Raw genomic sequence first — 17625 nt, forward strand, 5'->3', positions numbered from 1 at the left:
CTCTAAGTGATGCGGAAACTGGCCTTTAGGTCCGGCCCGAAAGAGAGATTTACCCTGAGCCTTGCTAGGCACTTGGAACATCCAAAGTCACCTAGGCCTACTGAGCGCATTTAGAGGATTATGCCGTTCACCACATGCAGAACACACTGCATCCAGAAGTTTCATCGCAGAAGGCCGAACTGTGTTCCAAGGGTCTCCTTTGGCTTGTCAGAGAAGATAGGTGTATGTGCTGGGTGATCCCGTTTGTAGTTGAGAAGCCTGGAAAAAGGCAGTATTCCCCCCACTTGAAAGGTACATAGTGGCGGCCTCAAGGCTGACTGAAAAGACATTGTTGTTACCCGTCTTCTAGTCACCCTTAGGAATGCCTCCGGGAAGAAAGTGCGTTTTCTCCTATGAATCCAGGGGGTCTCCAGGGCCTTGCTAGGAGCTCATCCCACGCTTGCCCTAGCTAAAGTGCGAAGTAAAGGCGAGCCCTAGCCTCGAGGTAAGCACGAGTGCTTCCTGTCAGCAGGGTTTTGTGTGCAGCCCTCTCCCTGAGCCCTGACTCGATGCCAGAGTGCTTTAACTCCTCTACGGCTTTCCGTAAGGCCTAGGAGAGTCACGTCTGAATTCCCTCCTGAGGGAGAGCGTGTGCACTGGGAGTCCCCTTCTCGTTTTCCGAGCAACGTAACACAGAACAGGCTGTTGGGGGTCAGCTCTTTCTACGCATGGGGGAGGGCAATGAACTGATTCTCGCTTGCGGAGCAGGCCGTGTCCACGTGTCAGGCAGCCCCAGGGCAACGCTTCTGCCAGTATTACGTTCAACCTGGCTCTCCCTCTGGGGAGGCCCCCTGAAGTGCACTGAAAGAATCCCTGAGCCTAAAGTGCCTCCTGGCAACTCTTACCTGTCACTCTCCTACTACTGGGAAGCAAGGTACACTGTAGGTCCAGCCTGGGAGAAACTACAGAGAAACCGGTAAAATTGCGAGGCACTGGGTCGATCCAACGTCACGTAGGCCTGACTAAGTCATTCAGCGGGTAATAATGCCCTTCATGGCGCGCCAAACAAACACCCCGAGTCCAATGAAGCGCGATCATACAAAGGCCCAGTGTGGCTGAAAGTCTCCAGTCGTCAGTCAGAGAGCGCTGCTCAATGTGCTGCGTGGTCACGTTGGAAACTGGAGAATGTGGGAGGAGCCCGGCTTCCCCCCTTTGGAAAGCAACTGCGTTGCAGCTTCCAAGCCGTCTGAAAACCACACCAGCAAGGATACGCTTCACTCCGCAGATGCCTCTGAGGAGCAGTGAGTTTGTCCAAAAGAAACCCCGTGCTTGCGATTCCTTCCTGGGAGCTCACCCCCGGAGCCAACTGTAGCTAAAGTGCCAAGTAAATGTGACCTCTGGTCCCGAGGCAAGGTGCACAGTTTCCCACTGCCAGAGATAGGGGGTGCACCAGTCTCCAGGAAGTCTTAGTCCATGGACGCCTTTACCTTTAGTATGCCTCACAGCGCTCAAGGCTCTCACGTGGGCCCTTGTTTCCAAGGAAGCACACGGTGTACCCAAAGCCTTCTGGGCACGATCAAGGGATACACAGCTCTGGGAACACCATCCCTCACTATGCAGTTGGAAGGGCCGGGGACTAATGTGTTCTCTATGGCTAGCGTGCCACAGCTTCGAAGCGGCCTCAGGAACGCGGTTCTTGGCAGGCTTTTGCTCCAGGCGTGTCGGCCACATTGAGGAAACCTAAGCTGCCCTGAAAGAAACCACCGGCGCCTCCAGTGCAGTTTGGGGGCTCCTGCTCGACGTCTCTCTAAGTGATGCGGAAACTGGCCTTTAGGTCCGGCCCGAAAGAGAGATTTACCCTGAGCCTTGCTAGGCACTTGGAACATCCAAAGTCACCTAGGCCTACTGAGGGCATGTAGAGGATTATGCCGTTCACCACATGCAGAACACACTGCATCCAGAAGTTTCATCGCAGAAGGCCGAACTGTGTTCCAAGGGTCTCCTTTGGCTTGTCAGAGAAGATAGGTGTATGTGCTGGGTGATCCCGTTTGTAGTTGAGAAGCCTGGAAAAAGGCAGTATTCCCCCCACTTGAAAGGTACATAGTGGCGGCCTCAAGGCTGACTGAAAAGACATTGTTGTTACCCGTCTTCTAGTCACCCTTAGGAATGCCTCCGGGAAGAAAGTGCGTTTTCTCCTATGAATCCAGGGGGTCTCCAGGGCCTTGCTAGGAGCTCATCCCACGCGTGCCCTAGCTAAAGTGCGAAGTAAAGGCGAGCCCTAGCCTCGAGGTAAGCACGAGTGCTTCCTGTCAGCAGGGTTTTGTGTGCAGCCCTCTCCCTGAGCCCTGACTCGATGCCAGAGTGCTTTAACTCCTCTACGGCTTTCCGTAAGGCCTAGGAGAGTCACGTCTGAATTCCCTCCTGAGGGAGAGCGTGTGCACTGGGAGTCCCCTTCTCGTTTTCCGAGCAACGTAACACAGAACAGGCTGTTGGGGGTCAGCTCTTTCTACGCATGGGGGAGGGCAATGAACTGATTCTCGCTTGCGGAGCAGGCCGTGTCCACGTGTCAGGCAGCCCCAGGGCAACGCTTCTGCCAGTATTACGTTCAACCTGGCTCTCCCTCTGGGGAGGCCCCCTGAAGTGCACTGAAAGAATCCCTGAGCCTAAAGTGCCTCCTGGCAACTCTTACCTGTCACTCTCCTACTACTGGGAAGCAAGGTACACTGTAGGTCCAGCCTGGGAGAAACTACAGAGAAACCGGTAAAATTGCGAGGCACTGGGTCGATCCAACGTCACGTAGGCCTGACTAAGTCATTCAGCGGGTAATAATGCCCTTCATGGCGCGCCAAACAAACACCCCGAGTCCAATGAAGCGCGATCATAGAAAGGCCCAGTGTGGCTGAAAGTCTCCAGTCGTCAGTCAGAGAGCGCTGCTCAATGTGCTGCGTGGTCACGTTGGAAACTGGAGAATGTGGGAGGAGCCCGGCTTCCCCCCTTTGGAAAGCAACTGCGTTGCAGCTTCCAAGCCGCCTGAAAACCACACCAGCAAGGATACGCTTCACTCCGCAGATGCCTCTGAGGAGCAGTGAGTTTGTCCCAAAGAAACCCCGTGCTTGCGATTCCTTCCTGGGAGCTCACCCCCGGAGCCAACTGTAGCTAAAGTGCCAAGTAAATGTGACCTCTGGTCCCGAGGCAAGGTGCACAGTTTCCCACTGCCAGAGATAGGGGGTGCACCAGTCTCCAGGAAGTCTTAGTCCATGGACGCCTTTACCTTTAGTATGCCTCACAGCGCTCAAGGCTCTCACGTGGGCCCTTGTTTCCAAGGAAGCACACGGTGTACCCAAAGCCTTCTGGGCACGATCAAGGGATACACAGCTCTGGGAACACCATCCCTCACTATGCAGTTGGAAGGGCCGGGGACTAATGTGTTCTCTATGGCTAGCGTGCCACAGCTTCGAAGCGGCCTCAGGAACGCGGTTCTTGGCAGGCTTTTGCTCCAGGCGTGTCGGCCACATTGAGGAAACCTAAGCTGCCCTGAAAGAAACCACCGGCGCCTCCAGTGCAGTTTGGGGGCTCCTGCTCGACGTCTCTCTAAGTGATGCGGAAACTGGCCTTTAGGTCCGGCCCGAAAGAGAGATTTACCCTGAGCCTTGCTAGGCACTTGGAACATCCAAAGTCACCTAGGCCTACTGAGGGCATTTAGAGGATTATGCCGTTCACCACATGCAGAACACACTGCATCCAGAAGTTTCATCGCAGAAGGCCGAACTGTGTTCCAAGGGTCTCCTTTGGCTTGTCAGAGAAGATAGGTGTATGTGCTGGGTGATCCCGTTTGTAGTTGAGAAGCCTGGAAAAAGGCAGTATTCCCCCCACTTGAAAGGTACATAGTGGCGGCCTCAAGGCTGACTGAAAAGACATTGTTGTTACCCGTCTTCTAGTCACCCTTAGGAATGCCTCCGGGAAGAAAGTGCGTTGTCTCCTATGAATCCAGGGGGTCTCCAGGGCCTTGCTAGGAGCTCATCCCACGCGTGCCCTAGCTAAAGTGCGAAGTAAAGGCGAGCCCTAGCCTCGAGGTAAGCACGAGTGCTTCCTGTCAGCAGGGTTTTGTGTGCAGCCCTCTCCCTGAGCCCTGACTCGATGCCAGAGTGCTTTAACTCCTCTACGGCTTTCCGTAAGGCCTAGGAGAGTCACGTCTGAATTCCCTCCTGAGGGAGAGCGTGTGCACTGGGAGTCCCCTTCTCGTTTTCCGAGCAACGTAACACAGAACAGGCTGTTGGGGGTCAGCTCTTTCTACGCATGGGGGAGGGCAATGAACTGATTCTCGCTTGCGGAGCAGGCCGTGTCCACGTGTCAGGCAGCCCCAGGGCAACGCTTCTGCCAGTATTACGTTCAACCTGGCTCTCCCTCTGGGGAGGCCCCCTGAAGTGCACTGAAAGAATCCCTGAGCCTAAAGTGCCTCCTGGCAACTCTTACCTGTCACTCTCCTACTACTGGGAAGCAAGGTACACTGTAGGTCCAGCCTGGGAGAAACTACAGAGAAACCGGTAAAATTGCGAGGCACTGGGTCGATCCAACGTCACGTAGGCCTGACTAAGTCATTCAGCGGGTAATAATGCCCTTCATGGCGCGCCAAACAAACACCCCGAGTCCAATGAAGCGCGATCATAGAAAGGCCCAGTGTGGCTGAAAGTCTCCAGTCGTCAGTCAGAGAGCGCTGCTCAATGTGCTGCGTGGTCACGTTGGAAACTGGAGAATGTGGGAGGAGCCCGGCTTCCCCCCTTTGGAAAGCAACTGCGTTGCAGCTTCCAAGCCGCCTGAAAACCACACCAGCAAGGATACGCTTCACTCCGCAGATGCCTCTGAGGAGCAGTGAGTTTGTCCCAAAGAAACCCCGTGCTTGCGATTCCTTCCTGGGAGCTCACCCCCGGAGCCAACTGTAGCTAAAGTGCCAAGTAAATGTGACCTCTGGTCCCGAGGCAAGGTGCACAGTTTCCCACTGCCAGAGATAGGGGGTGCACCAGTCTCCAGGAAGTCTTAGTCCATGGACGCCTTTACCTTTAGTATGCCTCACAGCGCTCAAGGCTCTCACGTGGGCCCTTGTTTCCAAGGAAGCACACGGTGTACCCAAAGCCTTCTGGGCACGATCAAGGGATACACAGCTCTGGGAACACCATCCCTCACTATGCAGTTGGAAGGGCCGGGGACTAATGTGTTCTCTATGGCTAGCGTGCCACAGCTTCGAAGCGGCCTCAGGAACGCGGTTCTTGGCAGGCTTTTGCTCCAGGCGTGTCGGCCACATTGAGGAAACCTAAGCTGCCCTGAAAGAAACCACCGGCGCCTCCAGTGCAGTTTGGGGGCTCCTGCTCGACGTCTCTCTAAGTGATGCGGAAACTGGCCTTTAGGTCCGGCCCGAAAGAGAGATTTACCCTGAGCCTTGCTAGGCACTTGGAACATCCAAAGTCACCTAGGCCTACTGAGGGCATTTAGAGGATTATGCTGTTCACCACATGCAGAACACACTGCATCCAGAAGTTTCATCGCAGAAGGCCGAACTGTGTTCCAAGGGTCTCCTTTGGCTTGTCAGAGAAGATAGGTGTATGTGCTGGGTGATCCCGTTTGTAGTTGAGAAGCCTGGAAAAAGGCAGTATTCCCCCCACTTGAAAGGTACATAGTGGCGGCCTCAAGGCTGACTGAAAAGACATTGTTGTTACCCGTCTTCTAGTCACCCTTAGGAATGCCTCCGGGAAGAAAGTGCGTTTTCTCCTATGAATCCAGGGGGTCTCCAGGGCCTTGCTAGGAGCTCATCCCACGCGTGCCCTAGCTAAAGTGCGAAGTAAAGGCGAGCCCTAGCCTCGAGGTAAGCACGAGTGCTTCCTGTCAGCAGGGTTTTGTGTGCAGCCCTCTCCCTGAGCCCTGACTCGATGCCAGAGTGCTTTAACTCCTCTACGGCTTTCCGTAAGGCCTAGGAGAGTCACGTCTGAATTCCCTCCTGAGGGAGAGCGTGTGCACTGGGAGTCCCCTTCTCGTTTTCCGAGCAACGTAACACAGAACAGGCTGTTGGGGGTCAGCTCTTTCTACGCATGGGGGAGGGCAATGAACTGATTCTCGCTTGCGGAGCAGGCCGTGTCCACGTGTCAGGCAGCCCCAGGGCAACGCTTCTGCCAGTATTACGTTCAACCTGGCTCTCCCTCTGGGGAGGCCCCCTGAAGTGCACTGAAAGAATCCCTGAGCCTAAAGTGCCTCCTGGCAACTCTTACCTGTCACTCTCCTACTACTGGGAAGCAAGGTACACTGTAGGTCCAGCCTGGGAGAAACTACAGAGAAACCGGTAAAATTGCGAGGCACTGGGTCGATCCAACGTCACGTAGGCCTGACTAAGTCATTCAGCGGGTAATAATGCCCTTCATGGCGCGCCAAACAAACACCCCGAGTCCAATGAAGCGCGATCATAGAAAGGCCCAGTGTGGCTGAAAGTCTCCAGTCGTCAGTCAGAGAGCGCTGCTCAATGTGCTGCGTGGTCACGTTGGAAACTGGAGAATGTGGGAGGAGCCCGGCTTCCCCCCTTTGGAAAGCAACTGCGTTGCAGCTTCCAAGCCGCCTGAAAACCACACCAGCAAGGATACGCTTCACTCCGCAGATGCCTCTGAGGAGCAGTGAGTTTGTCCCAAAGAAACCCCGTGCTTGCGATTCCTTCCTGGGAGCTCACCCCCGGAGCCAACTGTAGCTAAAGTGCCAAGTAAATGTGACCTCTGGTCCCGAGGCAAGGTGCACAGTTTCCCACTGCCAGAGATAGGGGGTGCACCAGTCTCCAGGAAGTCTTAGTCCATGGACGCCTTTACCTTTAGTATGCCTCACAGCGCTCAAGGCTCTCACGTGGGCCCTTGTTTCCAAGGAAGCACACGGTGTACCCAAAGCCTTCTGGGCACGATCAAGGGATACACAGCTCTGGGAACACCATCCCTCACTATGCAGTTGGAAGGGCCGGGGACTAATGTGTTCTCTATGGCTAGCGTGCCACAGCTTCGAAGCGGCCTCAGGAACGCGGTTCTTGGCAGGCTTTTGCTCCAGGCGTGTCGGCCACATTGAGGAAACCTAAGCTGCCCTGAAAGAAACCACCGGCGCCTCCAGTGCAGTTTGGGGGCTCCTGCTCGACGTCTCTCTAAGTGATGCGGAAACTGGCCTTTAGGTCCGGCCCGAAAGAGAGATTTACCCTGAGCCTTGCTAGGCACTTGGAACATCCAAAGTCACCTAGGCCTACTGAGGGCATTTAGAGGATTATGCCGTTCACCACATGCAGAACACACTGCATCCAGAAGTTTCATCGCAGAAGGCCGAACTGTGTTCCAAGGGTCTCCTTTGGCTTGTCAGAGAAGATAGGTGTATGTGCTGGGTGATCCCGTTTGTAGTTGAGAAGCCTGGAAAAAGGCAGTATTCCCCCCACTTGAAAGGTACATAGTGGCGGCCTCAAGGCTGACTGAAAAGACATTGTTGTTACCCATCTTCTAGTCACCCTTAGGAATGCCTCCGGGAAGAAAGTGCGTTTTCTCCTATGAATCCAGGGGGTCTCCAGGGCCTTGCTAGGAGCTCATCCCACGCGTGCCCTAGCTAAAGTGCGAAGTAAAGGCGAGCCCTAGCCTCGAGGTAAGCACGAGTGCTTCCTGTCAGCAGGGTTTTGTGTGCAGCCCTCTCCCTGAGCCCTGACTCGATGCCAGAGTGCTTTAACTCCTCTACGGCTTTCCGTAAGGCCTAGGAGAGTCACGTCTGAATTCCCTCCTGAGGGAGAGCGTGTGCACTGGGAGTCCCCTTCTCGTTTTCCGAGCAACGTAACACAGAACAGGCTGTTGGGGGTCAGCTCTTTCTACGCATGGGGGGGGGCAATGAACTGATTCTCGCTTGCGGAGCAGGCCGTGTCCACGTGTCAGGCAGCCCCAGGGCAACGCTTCTGCCAGTATTACGTTCAACCTGGCTCTCCCTCTGGGGAGGCCCCCTGAAGTGCACTGAAAGAATCCCTGAGCCTAAAGTGCCTCCTGGCAACTCTTACCTGTCACTCTCCTACTACTGGGAAGCAAGGTACACTGTAGGTCCAGCCTGGGAGAAACTACAGAGAAACCGGTAAAATTGCGAGGCACTGGGTCGATCCAACGTCACGTAGGCCTGACTAAGTCATTCAGCGGGTAATAATGCCCTTCATGGCGCGCCAAACAAACACCCCGAGTCCAATGAAGCGCGATCATAGAAAGGCCCAGTGTGGCTGAAAGTCTCCAGTCGTCAGTCAGAGAGCGCTGCTCAATGTGCTGCGTGGTCACGTTGGAAACTGGAGAATGTGGGAGGAGCCCGGCTTCCCCCCTTTGGAAAGCAACTGCGTTGCAGCTTCCAAGCCGCCTGAAAACCACACCAGCAAGGATACGCTTCACTCCGCAGATGCCTCTGAGGAGCAGTGAGTTTGTCCCAAAGAAACCCCGTGCTTGCGATTCCTTCCTGGGAGCTCACCCCCGGAGCCAACTGTAGCTAAAGTGCCAAGTAAATGTGACCTCTGGTCCCGAGGCAAGGTGCACAGTTTCCCACTGCCAGAGATAGGGGGTGCACCAGTCTCCAGGACGCCTTTACCTTTAGTATGCCTCACAGCGCTCAAGGCTCTCACGTGGGCCCTTGTTTCCAAGGAAGCACACGGTGTACCCAAAGCCTTCTGGGCACGATCAAGGGATACACAGCTCTGGGAACACCATCCCTCACTATGCAGTTGGAAGGGCCGGGGACTAATGTGTTCTCTATGGCTAGCGTGCCACAGCTTCGAAGCGGCCTCAGGAACGCGGTTCTTGGCAGGCTTTTGCTCCAGGCGTGTCGGCCACATTGAGGAAACCTAAGCTGCCCTGAAAGAAACCACCGGCGCCTCCAGTGCAGTTTGGGGGCTCCTGCTCGACGTCTCTCTAAGTGATGCGGAAACTGGCCTTTAGGTCCGGCCCGAAAGAGAGATTTACCCTGAGCCTTGCTAGGCACTTGGAACATCCAAAGTCACCTAGGCCTACTGAGGGCATTTAGAGGATTATGCTGTTCACCACATGCAGAACACACTGCATCCAGAAGTTTCATCGCAGAAGGCCGAACTGTGTTCCAAGGGTCTCCTTTGGCTTGTCAGAGAAGATAGGTGTATGTGCTGGGTGATCCCGTTTGTAGTTGAGAAGCCTGGAAAAAGGCAGTATTCCCCCCACTTGAAAGGTACATAGTGGCGGCCTCAAGGCTGACTGAAAAGACATTGTTGTTACCCGTCTTCTAGTCACCCTTAGGAATGCCTCCGGGAAGAAAGTGCGTTTTCTCCTATGAATCCAGGGGGTCTCCAGGGCCTTGCTAGGAGCTCATCCCACGCGTGCCCTAGCTAAAGTGCGAAGTAAAGGCGAGCCCTAGCCTCGAGGTAAGCACGAGTGCTTCCTGTCAGCAGGGTTTTGTGTGCAGCCCTCTCCCTGAGCCCTGACTCGATGCCAGAGTGCTTTAACTCCTCTACGGCTTTCCGTAAGGCCTAGGAGAGTCACGTCTGAATTCCCTCCTGAGGGAGAGCGTGTGCACTGGGAGTCCCCTTCTCGTTTTCCGAGCAACGTAACACAGAACAGGCTGTTGGGGGTCAGCTCTTTCTACGCATGGGGGAGGGCAATGAACTGATTCTCGCTTGCGGAGCAGGCCGTGTCCACGTGTCAGGCAGCCCCAGGGCAACGCTTCTGCCAGTATTACGTTCAACCTGGCTCTCCCTCTGGGGAGGCCCCCTGAAGTGCACTGAAAGAATCCCTGAGCCTAAAGTGCCTCCTGGCAACTCTTACCTGTCACTCTCCTACTACTGGGAAGCAAGGTACACTGTAGGTCCAGCCTGGGAGAAACTACAGAGAAACCGGTAAAATTGCGAGGCACTGGGTCGATCCAACGTCACGTAGGCCTGACTAAGTCATTCAGCGGGTAATAATGCCCTTCATGGCGCGCCAAACAAACACCCCGAGTCCAATGAAGCGCGATCATAGAAAGGCCCAGTGTGGCTGAAAGTCTCCAGTCGTCAGTCAGAGAGCGCTGCTCAATGTGCTGCGTGGTCACGTTGGAAACTGGAGAATGTGGGAGGAGCCCGGCTTCCCCCCTTTGGAAAGCAACTGCGTTGCAGCTTCCAAGCCGCCTGAAAACCACACCAGCAAGGATACGCTTCACTCCGCAGATGCCTCTGAGGAGCAGTGAGTTTGTCCCAAAGAAACCCCGTGCTTGCGATTCCTTCCTGGGAGCTCACCCCCGGAGCCAACTGTAGCTAAAGTGCCAAGTAAATGTGACCTCTGGTCCCGAGGCAAGGTGCACAGTTTCCCACTGCCAGAGATAGGGGGTGCACCAGTCTCCAGGAAGTCTTAGTCCATGGACGCCTTTACCTTTAGTATGCCTCACAGCGCTCAAGGCTCTCACGTGGGCCCTTGTTTCCAAGGAAGCACACGGTGTACCCAAAGCCTTCTGGGCACGATCAAGGGATACACAGCTCTGGGAACACCATCCCTCACTATGCAGTTGGAAGGGCCGGGGACTAATGTGTTCTCTATGGCTAGCGTGCCACAGCTTCGAAGCGGCCTCAGGAACGCGGTTCTTGGCAGGCTTTTGCTCCAGGCGTGTCGGCCACATTGAGGAAACCTAAGCTGCCCTGAAAGAAACCACCGGCGCCTCCAGTGCAGTTTGGGGGCTCCTGCTCGACGTCTCTCTAAGTGATGCGGAAACTGGCCTTTAGGTCCGGCCCGAAAGAGAGATTTACCCTGAGCCTTGCTAGGCACTTGGAACATCCAAAGTCACCTAGGCCTACTGAGGGCATTTAGAGGATTATGCCGTTCACCACATGCAGAACACACTGCATCCAGAAGTTTCATCGCAGAAGGCCGAACTGTGTTCCAAGGGTCTCCTTTGGCTTGTCAGAGAAGATAGGTGTATGTGCTGGGTGATCCCGTTTGTAGTTGAGAAGCCTGGAAAAAGGCAGTATTCCCCCCACTTGAAAGGTACATAGTGGCGGCCTCAAGGCTGACTGAAAAGACATTGTTGTTACCCATCTTCTAGTCACCCTTAGGAATGCCTCCGGGAAGAAAGTGCGTTTTCTCCTATGAATCCAGGGGGTCTCCAGGGCCTTGCTAGGAGCTCATCCCACGCGTGCCCTAGCTAAAGTGCGAAGTAAAGGCGAGCCCTAGCCTCGAGGTAAGCACGAGTGCTTCCTGTCAGCAGGGTTTTGTGTGCAGCCCTCTCCCTGAGCCCTGACTCGATGCCAGAGTGCTTTAACTCCTCTACGGCTTTCCGTAAGGCCTAGGAGAGTCACGTCTGAATTCCCTCCTGAGGGAGAGCGTGTGCACTGGGAGTCCCCTTCTCGTTTTCCGAGCAACGTAACACAGAACAGGCTGTTGGGGGTCAGCTCTTTCTACGCATGGGGGGGGGCAATGAACTGATTCTCGCTTGCGGAGCAGGCCGTGTCCACGTGTCAGGCAGCCCCAGGGCAACGCTTCTGCCAGTATTACGTTCAACCTGGCTCTCCCTCTGGGGAGGCCCCCTGAAGTGCACTGAAAGAATCCCTGAGCCTAAAGTGCCTCCTGGCAACTCTTACCTGTCACTCTCCTACTACTGGGAAGCAAGGTACACTGTAGGTCCAGCCTGGGAGAAACTACAGAGAAACCGGTAAAATTGCGAGGCACTGGGTCGATCCAACGTCACGTAGGCCTGACTAAGTCATTCAGCGGGTAATAATGCCCTTCATGGCGCGCCAAACAAACACCCCGAGTCCAATGAAGCGCGATCATAGAAAGGCCCAGTGTGGCTGAAAGTCTCCAGTCGTCAGTCAGAGAGCGCTGCTCAATGTGCTGCGTGGTCACGTTGGAAACTGGAGAATGTGGGAGGAGCCCGGCTTCCCCCCTTTGGAAAGCAACTGCGTTGCAGCTTCCAAGCCGCCTGAAAACCACACCAGCAAGGATACGCTTCACTCCGCAGATGCCTCTGAGGAGCAGTGAGTTTGTCCCAAAGAAACCCCGTGCTTGCGATTCCTTCCTGGGAGCTCACCCCCGGAGCCAACTGTAGCTAAAGTGCCAAGTAAATGTGACCTCTGGTCCCGAGGCAAGGTGCACAGTTTCCCACTGCCAGAGATAGGGGGTGCACCAGTCTCCAGGACGCCTTTACCTTTAGTATGCCTCACAGCGCTCAAGGCTCTCACGTGGGCCCTTGTTTCCAAGGAAGCACACGGTGTACCCAAAGCCTTCTGGGCACGATCAAGGGATACACAGCTCTGGGAACACCATCCCTCACTATGCAGTTGGAAGGGCCGGGGACTAATGTGTTCTCTATGGCTAGCGTGCCACAGCTTCGAAGCGGCCTCAGGAACGCGGTTCTTGGCAGGCTTTTGCTCCAGGCGTGTCGGCCACATTGAGGAAACCTAAGCTGCCCTGAAAGAAACCACCGGCGCCTCCAGTGCAGTTTGGGGGCTCCTGCTCGACGTCTCTCTAAGTGATGCGGAAACTGGCCTTTAGGTCCGGCCCGAAAGAGAGATTTACCCTGAGCCTTGCTAGGCACTTGGAACATCCAAAGTCACCTAGGCCTACTGAGGGCATTTAGAGGATTATGCCGTTCACCACATGCAGAACACACTGCATCCAGAAGTTTCATCGCAGAAGGCCGAACTGTGTTCCAAGGGTCTCCTTTGGCTTGTCAGAGAAGATAGGTGTATGTGCTGGGTGATCCCGTTTGTAGTTGAGAAGCCTGGAAAAAGGCAGTATTCCCCCCACTTGAAAGGTACATAGTGGCGGCCTCAAGGCTGACTGAAAAGACATTGTTGTTACCCATCTTCTAGTCACCCTTAGGAATGCCTCCGGGAAGAAAGTGCGTTTTCTCCTATGAATCCAGGGGGTCTCCAGGGCCTTGCTAGGAGCTCATCCCACGCGTGCCCTAGCTAAAGTGCGAAGTAAAGGCGAGCCCTAGCCTCGAGGTAAGCACGAGTGCTTCCTGTCAGCAGGGTTTTGTGTGCAGCCCTCTCCCTGAGCCCTGACTCGATGCCAGAGTGCTTTAACTCCTCTACGGCTTTCCGTAAGGCCTAGGAGAGTCACGTCTGAATTCCCTCCTGAGGGAGAGCGTGTGCACTGGGAGTCCCCTTCTCGTTTTCCGAGCAACGTAACACAGAACAGGCTGTTGGGGGTCAGCTCTTTCTACGCATGGGGGGGGGCAATGAACTGATTCTCGCTTGCGGAGCAGGCCGTGTCCACGTGTCAGGCAGCCCCAGGGCAACGCTTCTGCCAGTATTACGTTCAACCTGGCTCTCCCTCTGGGGAGGCCCCCTGAAGTGCACTGAAAGAATCCCTGAGCCTAAAGTGCCTCCTGGCAACTCTTACCTGTCACTCTCCTACTACTGGGAAGCAAGGTACACTGTAGGTCCAGCCTGGGAGAAACTACAGAGAAACCGGTAAAATTGCGAGGCACTGGGTCGATCCAACGTCACGTAGGCCTGACTAAGTCATTCAGCGGGTAATAATGCCCTTCATGGCGCGCCAAACAAACACCCCGAGTCCAATGAAGCGCGATCATAGAAAGGCCCAGTGTGGCTGAAAGTCTCCAGTCGTCAGTCAGAGAGCGCTGCTCAATGTGCTGCGTGGTCACGTTGGAAACTGGAGAATGTGGGAGGAGCCCGGCTTCCCCCCTTTGGAAAGCAACTGCGTTGCAGCTTCCAAGCCGCCTGAAAACCACACCAGCAAGGATACGCTTCACTCCGCAGATGCCTCTGAGGAGCAGTGAGTTTGTCCCAAAGAAACCCCGTGCTTGCGATTCCTTCCTGGGAGCTCACCCCCGGAGCCAACTGTAGCTAAAGTGCCAAGTAAATGTGACCTCTGGTCCCGAGGCAAGGTGCACAGTTTCCCACTGCCAGAGATAGGGGGTGCACCAGTCTCCAGGACGCCTTTACCTTTAGTATGCCTCACAGCGCTCAAGGCTCTCACGTGGGCCCTTGTTTCCAAGGAAGCACACGGTGTACCCAAAGCCTTCTGGGCACGATCAAGGGATACACAGCTCTGGGAACACCATCCCTCACTATGCAGTTGGAAGGGCCGGGGACTAATGTGTTCTCTATGGCTAGCGTGCCACAGCTTCGAAGCGGCCTCAGGAACGCGGTTCTTGGCAGGCTTTTGCTCCAGGCGTGTCGGCCACATTGAGGAAACCTAAGCTGCCCTGAAAGAAACCACCGGCGCCTCCAGTGCAGTTTGGGGGCTCCTGCTCGACGTCTCTCTAAGTGATGCGGAAACTGGCCTTTAGGTCCGGCCCGAAAGAGAGATTTACCCTGAGCCTTGCTAGGCACTTGGAACATCCAAAGTCACCTAGGCCTACTGAGGGCATTTAGAGGATTATGCTGTTCACCACATGCAGAACACACTGCATCCAGAAGTTTCATCGCAGAAGGCCGAACTGTGTTCCAAGGGTCTCCTTTGGCTTGTCAGAGAAGATAGGTGTATGTGCTGGGTGATCCCGTTTGTAGTTGAGAAGCCTGGAAAAAGGCAGTATTCCCCCCACTTGAAAGGTACATAGTGGCGGCCTCAAGGCTGACTGAAAAGACATTGTTGTTACCCGTCTTCTAGTCACCCTTAGGAATGCCTCCGGGAAGAAAGTGCGTTTTCTCCTATGAATCCAGGGGGTCTCCAGGGCCTTGCTAGGAGCTCATCCCACGCGTGCCCTAGCTAAAGTGCGAAGTAAAGGCGAGCCCTAGCCTCGAGGTAAGCACGAGTGCTTCCTGTCAGCAGGGTTTTGTGTGCAGCCCTCTCCCTGAGCCCTGACTCGATGCCAGAGTGCTTTAACTCCTCTACGGCTTTCCGTAAGGCCTAGGAGAGTCACGTCTGAATTCCCTCCTGAGGGAGAGCGTGTGCACTGGGAGTCCCCTTCTCGTTTTCCGAGCAACGTAACACAGAACAGGCTGTTGGGGGTCAGCTCTTTCTACGCATGGGGGAGGGCAATGAACTGATTCTCGCTTGCGGAGCAGGCCGTGTCCACGTGTCAGGCAGCCCCAGGGCAACGCTTCTGCCAGTATTACGTTCAACCTGGCTCTCCCTCTGGGGAGGCCCCCTGAAGTGCACTGAAAGAATCCCTGAGCCTAAAGTGCCTCCTGGCAACTCTTACCTGTCACTCTCCTACTACTGGGAAGCAAGGTACACTGTAGGTCCAGCCTGGGAGAAACTACAGAGAAACCGGTAAAATTGCGAGGCACTGGGTCGATCCAACGTCACGTAGGCCTGACTAAGTCATTCAGCGGGTAATAATGCCCTTCATGGCGCGCCAAACAAACACCCCGAGTCCAATGAAGCGCGATCATAGAAAGGCCCAGTGTGGCTGAAAGTCTCCAGTCGTCAGTCAGAGAGCGCTGCTCAATGTGCTGCGTGGTCACGTTGGAAACTGGAGAATGTGGGAGGAGCCCGGCTTCCCCCCTTTGGAAAGCAACTGCGTTGCAGCTTCCAAGCCGCCTGAAAACCACACCAGCAAGGATACGCTTCACTCCGCAGATGCCTCTGAGGAGCAGTGAGTTTGTCCCAAAGAAACCCCGTGCTTGCGATTCCTTCCTGGGAGCTCACCCCCGGAGCCAACTGTAGCTAAAGTGCCAAGTAAATGTGACCTCTGGTCCCGAGGCAAGGTGCACAGTTTCCCACTGCCAGAGATAGGGGGTGCACCAGTCTCCAGGAAGTCTTAGTCCATGGACGCCTTTACCTTTAGTATGCCTCACAGCGCTCAAGGCTCTCACGTGGGCCCTTGTTTCCAAGGAAGCACACGGTGTACCCAAAGCCTTCTGGGCACGATCAAGGGATACACAGCTCTGGGAACACCATCCCTCACTATGCAGTTGGAAGGGCCGGGGACTAATGTGTTCTCTATGGCTAGCGTGCCACAGCTTCGAAGCGGCCTCAGGAACGCGGTTCTTGGCAGGCTTTTGCTCCAGGCGTGTCGGCCACATTGAGGAAACCTAAGCTGCCCTGAAAGAAACCACCGGCGCCTCCAGTGCAGTTTGGGGGCTCCTGCTCGACGTCTCTCTAAGTGATGCGGAAACTGGCCTTTAGGTCCGGCCCGAAAGAGAGATTTACCCTGAGCCTTGCTAGGCACTTGGAACATCCAAAGTCACCTAGGCCTACTGAGGGCATTTAGAGGATTATGCTGTTCACCACATGCAGAACACACTGCATCCAGAAGTTTCATCGCAGAAGGCCGAACTGTGTTCCAAGGGTCTCCTTTGGCTTGTCAGAGAAGATAGGTGTATGTGCTGGGTGATCCCGTTTGTAGTTGAGAAGCCTGGAAAAAGGCAGTATTCCCCCCACTTGAAAGGTACATAGTGGCGGCCTCAAGGCTGACTGAAAAGACATTGTTGTTACCCGTCTTCTAGTCACCCTTAGGAATGCCTCCGGGAAGAAAGTGCGTTTTCTCCTATGAATCCAGGGGGTCTCCAGGGCCTTGCTAGGAGCTCATCCCACGCGTGCCCTAGCTAAAGTGCGAAGTAAAGGCGAGCCCTAGCCTCGAGGTAAGCACGAGTGCTTCCTGTCAGCAGGGTTTTGTGTGCAGCCCTCTCCCTGAGCCCTGACTCGATGCCAGAGTGCTTTAACTCCTCTACGGCTTTCCGTAAGGCCTAGGAGAGTCACGTCTGAATTCCCTCCTGAGGGAGAGCGTGTGCACTGGGAGTCCCCTTCTCGTTTTCCGAGCAACGTAACACAGAACAGGCTGTTGGGGGTCAGCTCTTTCTACGCATGGGGGAGGGCAATGAACTGATTCTCGCTTGCGGAGCAGGCCGTGTCCACGTGTCAGGCAGCCCCAGGGCAACGCTTCTGCCAGTATTACGTTCAACCTGGCTCTCCCTCTGGGGAGGCCCCCTGAAGTGCACTGAAAGAATCCCTGAGCCTAAAGTGCCTCCTGGCAACTCTTACCTGTCACTCTCCTACTACTGGGAAGCAAGGTACACTGTAGGTCCAGCCTGGGAGAAACTACAGAGAAACCGGTAAAATTGCGAGGCACTGGGTCGATCCAACGTCACGTAGGCCTGACTAAGTCATTCAGCGGGTAATAATGCCCTTCATGGCGCGCCAAACAAACACCCCGAGTCCAATGAAGCGCGATCATAGAAAGGCCCAGTGTGGCTGAAAGTCTCCAGTCGTCAGTCAGAGAGCGCTGCTCAATGTGCTGCGTGGTCACGTTGGAAACTGGAGAATGTGGGAGGAGCCCGGCTTCCCCCCTTTGGAAAGCAACTGCGTTGCAGCTTCCAAGCCGCCTGAAAACCACACCAGCAAGGATACGCTTCACTCCGCAGATGCCTCTGAGGAGCAGTGAGTTTGTCCCAAAGAAACCCCGTGCTTGCGATTCCTTCCTGGGAGCTCACCCCCGGAGCCAACTGTAGCTAAAGTGCCAAGTAAATGTGACCTCTGGTCCCGAGGCAAGGTGCACAGTTTCCCACTGCCAGAGATAGGGGGTGCACCAGTCTCCAGGAAGTCTTAGTCCATGGACGCCTTTACCTTTAGTATGCCTCACAGCGCTCAAGGCTCTCACGTGGGCCCTTGTTTCCAAGGAAGCACACGGTGTACCCAAAGCCTTCTGGGCACGATCAAGGGATACACAGCTCTGGGAACACCATCCCTCACTATGCAGTTGGAAGGGCCGGGGACT

The sequence above is a fragment of the Mesoplodon mirus genome (assembly GCF_964341445.2).
Source record: "Mesoplodon mirus genome assembly, chromosome: 1".
Classification (NCBI taxonomy): domain Eukaryota; kingdom Metazoa; phylum Chordata; class Mammalia; order Artiodactyla; family Ziphiidae; genus Mesoplodon; species Mesoplodon mirus.